This window comes from Anas acuta, chromosome 8 (genome assembly GCF_963932015.1).
Source record: "Anas acuta chromosome 8, bAnaAcu1.1, whole genome shotgun sequence".
Lineage (NCBI taxonomy): Eukaryota > Metazoa > Chordata > Aves > Anseriformes > Anatidae > Anas > Anas acuta.
In genome coordinates this window covers 4,241,309-4,253,078 of record NC_088986.1, presented here as the reverse complement: position 1 = coordinate 4,253,078, position 11,770 = coordinate 4,241,309, and positions in this window count along the sequence as shown.

Below are 11,770 nucleotides of genomic sequence, written 5' to 3'. Positions count from 1 at the left end.
TTCACTAGTAAGGACCAATCAATAACAGTAATACTGGGGGGAGGGAGGAGAGAAGAAATCACTTTTTTTTTTTAATCCCATCATGGATACTTGAGAAAACAATACATCTATTGAAATATAAAATACAACCTAAAACACGTGAAGCAAATTTCAAGACTGCTTTGCAGCCTGGATGCTCATGAGCATCTGCATCTAAATGACAAACAGAAATTGAAGCAGGCCAGTTCCTGGAGCTTCCCTTTTAAAACACTGCTAACTAGCAAGCAATTGACCAACAGCAGGAAAGAGAGCCGGGGTTAATAAGAGCTTACTGAAGTGCAGCCTACTGCAGCAATGTGTCAAAGGTGAAAAACACCTTAGTATGATATTCAGTCTTACAATCAAATGTGAGAGTTAATTTATTCATTTATTCCTGCCTTTAAATGGGAGATGACTTAAATTTGATGAGTTTTCTATTGGTTTCAGAGGCAGATCTTAAAAGAAATCTACTGAACTGATTGTATATAATAGATGTACACAATATAGCATATTATAGGTGTATGAGGGCCCTACAGGCCATAACATGTCCATTAAGGTCAAATCTGCTATAACAGTGATGTTTATATGACTGATACCTTTAAATATATCAAGTGTCAAGATTTAAAGCCTTTAGAGCTGCAAAGCTAACACCTGTAAAAACCCCAATGGAAGGTAATATTAAAGAGCTGGAACAAAGATGAGCTGTGAGATTGGTCCCCTTGTAACATCTTAACGAAGCCTGACAATTAGATTTAATAAGTCAAAGTGCTAAAGAGGAAGCTGCAATGGCCAAGACCTCCAAAATCCAAAACAATTAACTTTTCCATGGTGTGAACACTGTCACATTAACACTTGTTAGGAACTCCCTGCTGACTGTAGGGATTACTTAAATGGGAGACATTTCACCACCCAGGTTGCATTTTTGGACACAGGCAACACCTGCAACGAGCAGTGCAGCCCTTCCTCTCCCAGCCTGACCTCCTCTGAATGAACCTAGCAGGTCTGTTCCTTCTCTCAAGCTTTGAAGGCAGAGATGAGCTCTGTTCCCTACTGTGCTTCCTCGTACAGCAGTAGTACGAAGTGTAACCAGGCAGTATTACAAGTTCTTGCTTGCCCCAGTTTTTCATAAACAAGAGATTGTTGCTAATGCATACCCTTCCTATCTTCTGTGATTGATTCCTCTGTTCCTTTCATCTACTTTCATCTCTGAAAGTATTTGCCATCAGTAAACAAATAATGTAAATATAATTAGATACAAAACAGAAGGCTGATGCCTTGTACTGGGTGAGTTATTACCCAGGAAAAAATATTATAATCATGAATTAAACAATGTTTACTGTAAAAGTAGAAACGTGCAGCTATATAAACATTTTGCAGGATTAGAAAAAGTATTTCTCTTTTCTTAACTTAGATGCATTCAACTCTATAATCCTACAATCTACTAAACCCTGGAGAGTAAATAAAAGTGGAGTCACTGAGGGCTGGCATTAAATCACATTGTATGACAGGCAGCTACGAGTGAAATATTAACTTACAATGAAACCTAGCATTTAGGAATCAGTGGGTCCAGTCTAAATATTTGTGTGGAACTGATGGAAAAACCTTTTCAAGTATGAGCTGAGAGGAGCTCCCAATCGCAGCATTTCAAGATTAAGTGTCCCAGCATCTTCCTTCCGAAACATTGCCTTCTCATGGTTTGATCAGCAAGAACAAAAAGTTACATGCAGATAGCAAGGGACCAATACCATGATATCACCAAACACACTTTGGTCCTTGTCAGCATCAATCAGCTCTGCAGTGTAACACTTGCACCTTCCTCTTTTTTGGAGGTAAAGAGGCAATTAGGTCACTGCTGCTGGACTGGAGCACAGCTGAAGGAACTGATTTGCTGGGGTTATGCATCGAGTCTGTGGCAAAGCAATGAAATTAACCTAAGACCCTCAGGCATAGTCCCTGGCCTCTGAACTATTTGTTCATCCACTTTGGGATTAAAAGGGGGGAGAGATCTATAGTCTCAAGAGGAGAAGGGAGGAACCCAGTTCATGAAGGATTTTGTTGTGGTGTTTTTTTACTGGATTGTTTATCCACACTGCAGCATACCTCTCAATCTGTCATGTTTTCAGTCTTTGTTCAAGTTCTCCATTTGGTTTGTTTCCCCATTAGTACCTATTGCCCCGAGTTCTGCCTTCCAAGCTACATGCTGTTTTCTTCCATTTCCTCTCTTTTCTCTCAGCATTCCCATCACATCTCTGTATGGTGTCTCCCTGTTGCACAAGTGCAGAAACTGTGTGCTCACTGCTGGTGTGCAGCATGTACAACTGGGTGCCTACTGCTGCTGTGTAAAATACACAAAGGGTAAGATCAACACAGCTCTTCTTTGCATCTTGGGTTTCTGAGTAAGGGATAAGTAAGGACTGTAGGTATCTCATCCTCCCACAAGTAGCTGCTTGGTACTTGTGTACCTGGGCTTAAAGTCCTGGGAGAATCTCAGCCACTGTAGAATTTGCTTTACAATTCAATGTAAAAACCCAGGTTCAGTGCTCTGTCTGTAAGCAGAATGACTACTTCAAAGCCATAGGGCATAAAGCTCAAGCCTTCATTGTTTCCAGGTTGTAATGAACATGAATATCACATCAAGCTAGCAGGTCCTCTTTGGAGAGCATAAGTGAAGAGCCAGCCTTGAAAGATAGCCCCTGAATGTGCTGCTGAGGACCTTATAAGTTAGCAAAAGCACTTTAAGATCAATATAAAATGTCAATCATAAAAATAGGTTTGTGCCTGCACTTGTGCCTGATGTGAAAATTGGAATGAAACCATTGAATTAATTGTTATTTAAGACTTAGAAGAAGCCTTGGTCCCAGGCCTCTCCAGTCAGACTAGTACAATAAGCACTCAGTTGCACACACAGTTTGTCTTCCTTCCCTGTTTCAACTTCCAAGCTTCACCCAATCTTTGAGTGCTCATTTCCTCATCTCTAACCTTAAAGAACTTGCACCAATTCTATATGGGCTTCTGAAGGTCCTCACAGCCCTATCAATCACGGAGAGCTGTTCCAAAGCATCATCCCAGTTCCTTTTACTTTGTGTCTTTTTATACTTACTTCCTCATTAGTCTACTGACCACATTAAGAAGCAGGCTCTGCTGACAGCACCCCTTACAGCAGTCCACAAAATGAAACCTCCTATTTCCCACAAGGATCCTAATACATTTACTTTAAAATTTCAAGGGGAAGCTGAATCCTATTATTGATATGCCACTGATTTATACAAGGAAGGCTCAACACCCAGATATAATTTATCTTGGCCTAGTGTTTAGAAAATGAAGCATTCAATACTGCATCCTTTGACAAATGTGTATAGGCACTGGATCCCAGAGGTAGCTCTAACAAATGGCTTTATTTTTGCATCTTTCTGGAAACGCCTAAAACCAGTAGCTTCATAGAATTGTTTTTGTCAGTGTGCACAAAGTAGTCTCAGCTTTTGGAGAGAAGAATTTTAAAAAGCCACTAACCCTCAAGATCAACAGCTGCAGAGCTCGTTTATTTTAAAGCAAAATAATTAAAAGAAGCATCACTAACCACAAAGACTTCACCTGTAGAGTCAAGCAGCCTGACTGAATTTGTTCCTGGAAATCTTACAGTAGTAGGGAGAGAAATGCACATTAAAGCTAGGGTTTCCCTTCTAAATGAATGTCCTACCAAGAAGCAGGAGTCTATTTGCTTTGGATGCAGTCATGTGTCTAATCTTACCATAAATACTGTATGACTGTGTTAGACTTATTTAATGGCAACTCAATAAATAAAGTTTTTAAAGTGCCTTGACTTACAGTATCAGCTCTGCTGCTGTGTGGAGTCAAAATGCTTGCTGGAGCTGATGGTGCAGGGCAAAGTCCCCGAGCTTTGTCCCTGCCTAAAAGATGTGCTATCAACAGCTGCAGCTTGGATCCTGCCTTCCCTAAGTGGCTCGTGTTGAGCAGGGAGATTGAGACTAGCACAAATTTTCATGTAGCAGGGGGCGACTTGTGAGTTGTTTATGGAATGCAGAGAGGAGCACTGGGATTGCCAGCAGGAGGCTGACATTTACTGCTGGAAGTGCTCTGTGTTACCATGGCACTCAGGGTGCTTGGGGCACCGCAGCAGCTGTGTGCACACGTTTGTCATGGGGCTGTGGCACCTGAGCATTAAAGGCTACTTGTTCTTAGCCCAACAGCCAGGTTGCTCACCCATACTCCATGGCACCTGAAGGATGGCTTCACCCTTCCCTTGCTTCCCCATGGGATTGTCCAGCAGGTAGCTATAACCACCAGTGGACACCACACAGAAGTGGTTACAGCCATGGCAAAACACTGCCCTCAGAAAAACAGCCTTGCCTGTGTCCTTTCCCCAGCTACTACTGACCTGAGTGATGAACACTCTTAGTTTTCCCAGAGACATTACGTCCCGTACAAACCTGCCTGCTGGCAGTGAGTGAACAGGGCTCAAATGGTGTAAAAATCCATCACGTTATCAGTCCAGAGAACAAGACCACACTCAAAAATAAAAGCTCAGCTTACTGGGCAGGACTGGGGTGCCTCACTGAGTTCTGCAGCCAGCCTCACTGTGCCGCTGTGGAGGTGCTGTCCCGATATCCAAATGAAATGAGACGATTTAAATGCAAGGCTGCGGTGGCGTTAGTACGATGTGAAAATGAAACTAACTCAACGTAACCCCACAGGGAGCAAGTTACAGTGTGAGAGGGAAATAAAACAATGTAAATGCACGTTACGGCGGGCATAAAGAGCCCACCGAGGCCAGGGTCCGTGGCTGAATTTGTTTGGGCGTTCAGATTAATCTGTGCCATACATCTTGAGCCGGACGCATTGTTTTACTGAATAGCTATTAACTAAAATTAACATGCAGGGAAGTGTGTTAGCGCTCAGGCAGGGTTCGACCTAAGCTGGAAAAGGCAAAGACACCCTAGAAGCCTGGCAGTTCATTGCTACCTGAGGAACACTACTGAAACAGCTCCCAATACAGTGTCACACAACAAGGAATACTCTAGCACACTCACAGAGGCCTTGACTGATTTTTTAGAAACTCCAATGCAAAACTATTAATGATAGAGTGCTGCAGGCAGCCAGCCTGAACAGAAGCCATATGGGTAGGAACGGGTCAGTGAAAATGCTGTGTCATCTGCAAGTCTTTAAAGGGTGAGAACAGATGATTTTCATCATCAGAAGATGAAAACACTGAACTGTCGTCACCCCCTCCCCCAAAAAAAGCCTTTGAAAATCTGGAACAGTTATGGTTGCAAATTATTATCCCAACCATATTTAAGGAACAGACACAGGTGCAGAGTAAGGACTAGAAAATGGTGCAACGGAACGTAAACAGACTTAGATGTAATTTCTTATCTTTCAGGCAGCAAGAATGGGGAAGGAAAAAAACAAACCCAAACCAAATGAAATTGTAGAAGAAGCCTCAGCCTGTAACTCGTACCATTGTTTTGTACCTCAATCAGCTTGATACATAGATTCTGGAGCAGTTCAGGGGTCAGGTAACGCAGCTTTTTTAGCATTTGCCTGTTGCACCTGCGTTTTGCCTACACCTTAACCCCAGCCAGTGAAATGATTCCCCTGCCTTCGCTGCAGCTCCTACACAGAAACAAAGCAAACGAGAGAGACAATTCCAAAACCAGCAAGTTGAAGCGACTGCCCATGTTTTCAGAGGTCAGTGCAAAACAAATACTAAAATTTAAAGCTACTGTGCTGCAGGCTGGTGCCTATTGTCTAACTTTAAGAGACCCAAACTTCCCATTTCTGTGCCTACTTCTCAGGCCTGGCACCTCCACCCTTTTTTAGCGGCCAGGCCAGCGAGCAGGTACAGCCAATTTCCAAGCCATCAAAGGATCGGACTGTGGGAAGATTCTGATCTCTGGGCGCCTGACAGTTACAAATGGTGTGTGCAGGCCCTGTGACAGGCTGTTCACTTGGTAACTGATGAGCTGGTGTCCCGGAGAGCAGAGCCTATGTATTTAGCAAATGACAGAACTGCTATGTTGATCGAATCTATGTGGATCGTAAAGAAAAGCAAATACAGGCTTTACACTAAATGCCTATGATGGATAGATTCATCTTGCTGCGCGCTACTCTGATCCCAATGTATTCATCCAAACTACATGTGTAATTCTAAATTTTCCTTGAATTTATTCGTGTTTACAGGAACTCTAAAGCACTGCGCTTCCAAGTGTTTGCAAATGACAAAGTACTGTACTCCGCTCCAGGGAAGGATTTGAGTCCATATCCTGAATTAAGTCTGTAGCACACTCTTGCTAGCTACGATAAATAAAGAATAGGCTTTGATTTGTCTGTGTGACAGTGTAAATCAGAGGAAGCAGAGAGAACAAACCCCGGAATCTATGAAACGAGACGAGGAGGGGTGGAAAAGGTGGTTCTGTTTCTCCCACAAAGCTTTGACCAAGATCTAATTGGCTCTGAGAGAACAAAAAGTGCAAACTTCCCACCTGCAGGGACCTCAGGCACTTCATGGCCCAGAGGCAGTGTGTAAATCCACATTTCACTGACAGAACTGGTCACAATACTGAGGTTTAAAAAGCACTATTTGTACTAAAGGAAAGAATTCTGCAAGATTAAGTTTCCTAGGTGACCACTTTGGGGTCTTTGAAGCCCACATGTGGGGAGTGGGAGGCACAGATGGAGACTCCCTTTTTTAAAACTCTTTTCTTTACCTTTATGCGGTACATTTACATCAGATTCTCTGAAGTCTCAGGCAGCTTGAGCAAGCTGTAGATTTGCCAGTCTATGTATATATAGAGAGATTCTCTATTTAACATGGTTTTAGAAGCAAAAAATGCTAATGAAATTGTCTCAATATCAACAGTTTATTTGTTGCACCTTTTGTCATACTTTTTCACTGGGTTAGTCTGATGGACTGGAGAAGGCCCAAGAAAACATGATTTCATTGAGCCCAACTGAGATACTATCAGCGTACAAATGTGAAAATGTTCTATTTTGATATTCTATTCTATTTTAAATGGATTTTATGTTAGCATTTTAAACCGACAAAGATGCAGAGTAGCTGTGTCTGAAAATATGGAAGTGCTCCAATCCGCCTCCAAGACAGGTTTCAAAATTCAGATTTTTACCCACCAACCTGCCCATCAGTCCCCATGACCTGGCAAAGGTCATTCTCTTGCTGGATGAGTTTCCTGACCTTCTAAAGGCAGGTGAATCAAGTTCACTAAGCAGCTTCAACGGCAGCCCTTTCATCTCTGACCTCCAGGCTGGATTACTGCAACTCATTAGCCTGTTCCTGTGGAACATGCTAATAGATCGCGCATTAAGAGCCACTGATGTATCAGCACCTGGGGTGAAAGTTTCTATGGGAAGAGTTCAAGGTGCCACGCATTACTTGCAGCCACAGCTGTACTCCATGGGTTAAGCCACTTCATCTCACCAAGGCTCGAAGCTGTCAAAGCTTTTCTTATTATTTTAAGGGAGACAGAAAGGAGTAGTAGCTAGAGAGGCCAGCTAGATTTATCCCTACACTTTCACAAGCAACCAAGTTTAAAGGACAAAAGCAAGTAAGAGGCAAAGAGAAGGTCAGAAGGAAGAAGCTTTTGCAAAGCCTTAGAGGCAGACAGATCACAGAGCAGCTCTGTCAGGTGTCACAGGGGAGGAACTCTGCTTATGTCTGCTACAGGAGAGGCTTGCATGCATGCGTTTCCCTCCTGTTGTTCCGGACCCAAGCAGTCTATAAAAATGATACCAAGCCCACATGCTGTAAGGAGCACTTCACTGATATAGGGGAACTTGTAAATCATTCTCGTAAAGTACTTCTAAAGCATCTAAGGATGCCTTTAGTTGGTGCACAAGCAAAACTGGTGCAAATTATTGTTTCTTTTCCCCTCTAAAATAGTTCTGCTTTTATTAAAGGATCTTGAATCGACAACTCAGACCATCAGCACCATACCCCTCACACCCACACCCAACAGCTGTGCTGGCAAAAGCTGTTAGTGAGCTACAGCCTGATGCCAAAGCAGGGGCAATAAAAGGCAAAGTTGCTTAAAGACCCCTGAATCTGCTGCACCCCTAGAAACCAATCACAGCATCAGTGCATTTTACTTTCCGAGCACTTCATTTTGCTAACATTGTGCTCATTTTATTAGCTGACTTTAGTATTCTCATCAAATTTAAGGTTCTCTTTCTTGAAGTCATAGATGGCTTATCATAACCATCAAGATGGCTGTGTCCTGTGATGCCTCTTGACATACATGTCCCACAGGAACTAGGGAGCATTAAACAACGAAACAAAGTTCAACATGAATAGATAGAGATCTCTTCAGGGCCAACCTGATAGACTGGGACCAGCTGACAGAGAAGAATCGAGACATCCACAGGTCTTGATGGCTTCTACAGAAATGCCCTCTTGCAATACTGACCACAAAGATTAGGAGAGATCTGCATATCAAAGGCTAGCTGGCATCAAAAATAGAGTTGTTTGCTGCAATGAGAACAGACTAAACAACCACAGGGAAATGAAGATGGGGCACATTTAAATACCATACCCTGAGAAAGCCATGAGAAGTTCTCCAGTAGCACACAGGGACACGTGAAACACAGATGTGACAACAGCTATGGCCCCAAATTCCTCCGGTCATTAAAACCGTAGCCAAGGCAGGATGGAGCTCAATCAGAGGTGTGGGTGTAGCAGATGCAGGATCAGCAGCATCCACAACCACAGTGCTGCTAAAGATACGCTGGTACTCCTGGCACAGCCTCTGGATATACTCACCCAAGCTCCAGCTGAAATGTAAGAGTTTGCCTTTTTAATGCCCCAGGGTCACAACGCCCCGTGCTGTCCAGGGCTGCATCTGTCGCAGTTATTCACAGCAATGAAGACAGAGAAAGCACCAAAACCTTCTGCAGACTTACCTGAACCCCGGCCTAAGGATCAGCACGTGATCAAATTGTGCCACCACGCACCAAACCCTGAATGGAAGTGCAGTTTACAAGTCCTGAGGAATACCTGGGATCTCTTATTCTGACACAGCAGCAGCAATGTGTGAGTTTCTTCATATTGCTTAAAAAATAAGACATGGCATTTGGGGACAAACTAGCTTCCTTGTCACCAAATGATCATCATTAATTTAACCACCATCATTACGGCTGAACTTTCCAGCCCAGCCAACTGAAGTCAGTCAATTCCTTCTGCGTACTTTTTTTTTTTTTTTTTTGGTTGTTTTCCTTCCTCTGTGGTTAATTATTGAGCATTTTTTCTAAGCCCTAATTCATGCCTCCTTCCTGCTTACTGAAGCTAAAATGTCATCTGTGCAGCTCATAATCAGCTGATTCTGACAAGCAGAGGACGAAGTACAAAAGGAAGAATATTGTTTTAAGGAGGGAGAAATCCAAATCTAACTTGCTGGGACTTTTGCCAGGGATTTCAGCACAAACAGAATAGAGGCCTCACTGCTGACAGTGAAAATTGGACCTCGTTACTTTTCAAGGGTTTTGCTTCCTTCTAGCTTATAGACTGAAAAAATGGTGAAATACAAGCCAGGTACCCTCCTCTGTATTAGCAAAGTAATGGAGGGTGGTATAGCAAAGCAGAAAAAAAAATGCCAAATACGGTGTCAGCAAATTATTCCTAAAGCAGTCAGAACCTCAGCTGTTTTGTTAAGTGCTGGAAGAATCCACAGAAACCTCCAACAGGCTCAGAAAATGAAGACAACCTTCTACCTGCCAGTCTCCAAAACCCAGCTGACACACATTCAGCTCCTCCGACTGTAAACATTTCTGTTATCCAGGTAAAAAGGGCTGAAAGCCTTCGACAGAACAACGTAAGATTCACTAGCGAACAAGGACAATGTTTCAAGTTTACTCCAGGGAACAGTCGTTGCTGTTAACACTGAAAGGGAAAATCACCTCAGTAATTTACCAAAGCCAGACTAAAAATGAAGGCATTGCAACACAGCGGTTTCGAGATTCACTCAGGCAGCCCAACTGCCACCTCGTGGCTAACAAATCCTCCTGCTGCAACGTTGCTGCATTATTCCTTCATCATTTACTCCTCCATTATTTATTCCATACACATATAGAATAAATCTCAAGACAACATACCCTAGGCACAATAAATACCTCTGATTCTCTGGAGTCCAAGTATACAATATAGATCAACGTTGTTAGAAGGGAAAAGGAGATAAATTCAATTACCTCAAGCCTTAGATTGCAGAGACCTGTATGTGGGGAAGCATCTGGGTTGGGGTAGTCATCTAAATGCTGGTACTATTGAGCACAGGCTGATCTGACAAAGGAAACCAACAACTTATTTCATTTGACGATTGAGTCAAATACACAATTCTCTTTGCAATTCTAGAGAATTAAAAAGAAAAAACCACCAGTTTTCGAGGAGATTCTTTCATCTGTTGTGGCCTTTTCAATTAACCTAAACAGCTGTTTGAAAAGATCTAATAGTCTTTGAGGCTATGAAGAATCTGCAAGGAATCTGCAAGGAAATGTGCACAAGAATTTTGGAGCTTCCTATAAATTCAGTATCTTCTCTTACTGATGCACATGTCCCTTTGTACCCTTTTTTCACACTGACTTGATGCTGAAATTTTGGTTTTGCCACCAAATGAATTTTCTGCATTGCAGAGAAGTTCAGCGTGGTAGGAGTCTAAGAGAAACAGGAGGGCCCCAACCATGGTGTCACTCATGAAGAAGAAAACCCCCACCTTTTACCACTTTTATGGAATTTACCTTGAAGAACGGTCCTTGTACCTTCCATTAGAAACAAAAGACAGAACGACCCAAAGGCTGCAGCATGTTCCACTTACCACACACACATACTTACATGAACATCTACAAACCATTAAAAGCTGAAGGAAAAAGTATGCAAGTCTGATCACAAAGCACATGTCATGAGCCAATTTTTTTTTTTTACTTCCATTAGTTAAATCAGAGGTTCGTAGTATCTGTGCCTCCCCTAACTTTCCACAGGAAGGCAGCAACAAAATGCTGCAGATTCCAAATCATTATTACCTCTTTATCTGTTCCCTACAGTTCCAACTGGAATTGCTATTCCAAACTGTGTGAGTTGTGTGCTCTGGAACAGGTGTCTTCAGCTGAAGATCTGCGAGATGAATTCCACAACATAAACATGTTTAGTGTGGGTTTGGGGTGCTGTCAGCCAGTAGTGTTTTTAGCAAATGAAAATACAGAAGACAACCATAAAAAACAACTTTTTTTTTTTTTTTTTCCAAACGTGTATTTTCACATATATTTTGCTGGTCTCCAATGCAAAGAAAGACTGCACTAAGGACATTATAGAGGTGACGAGGTATATTTAAGGTTTCTATCAACTGTTTCACCAGACGTTGATTTGCTAATTAACCCAGTACTTTCAGAATCACATTTTAAATTGAAATATATTGGTAAGCTGTAACAAAACATTTAGAAACATCATTTTCAGAAGGTGATAGGTATCAACAAATAATAGAAGAGTGCTTGAAAAATGTTTATGCTTAAAATATAATGAATATTGCACATATCCTGTTCAACAGTTACGCTCTACTCAATGTATTATAATTGAGCTCTACTGAATTACTTTTCTAGTGAATAAATACTGTACACGCTGTACTGTGAAGAGACATCATGTAATGTATACTAATTAAGCCATTATATCTGTAGAGAAGATCATATCTGAAATATCAAATTAGCAGGAATTAAACATCTCAAAGGATTAATGAAATGT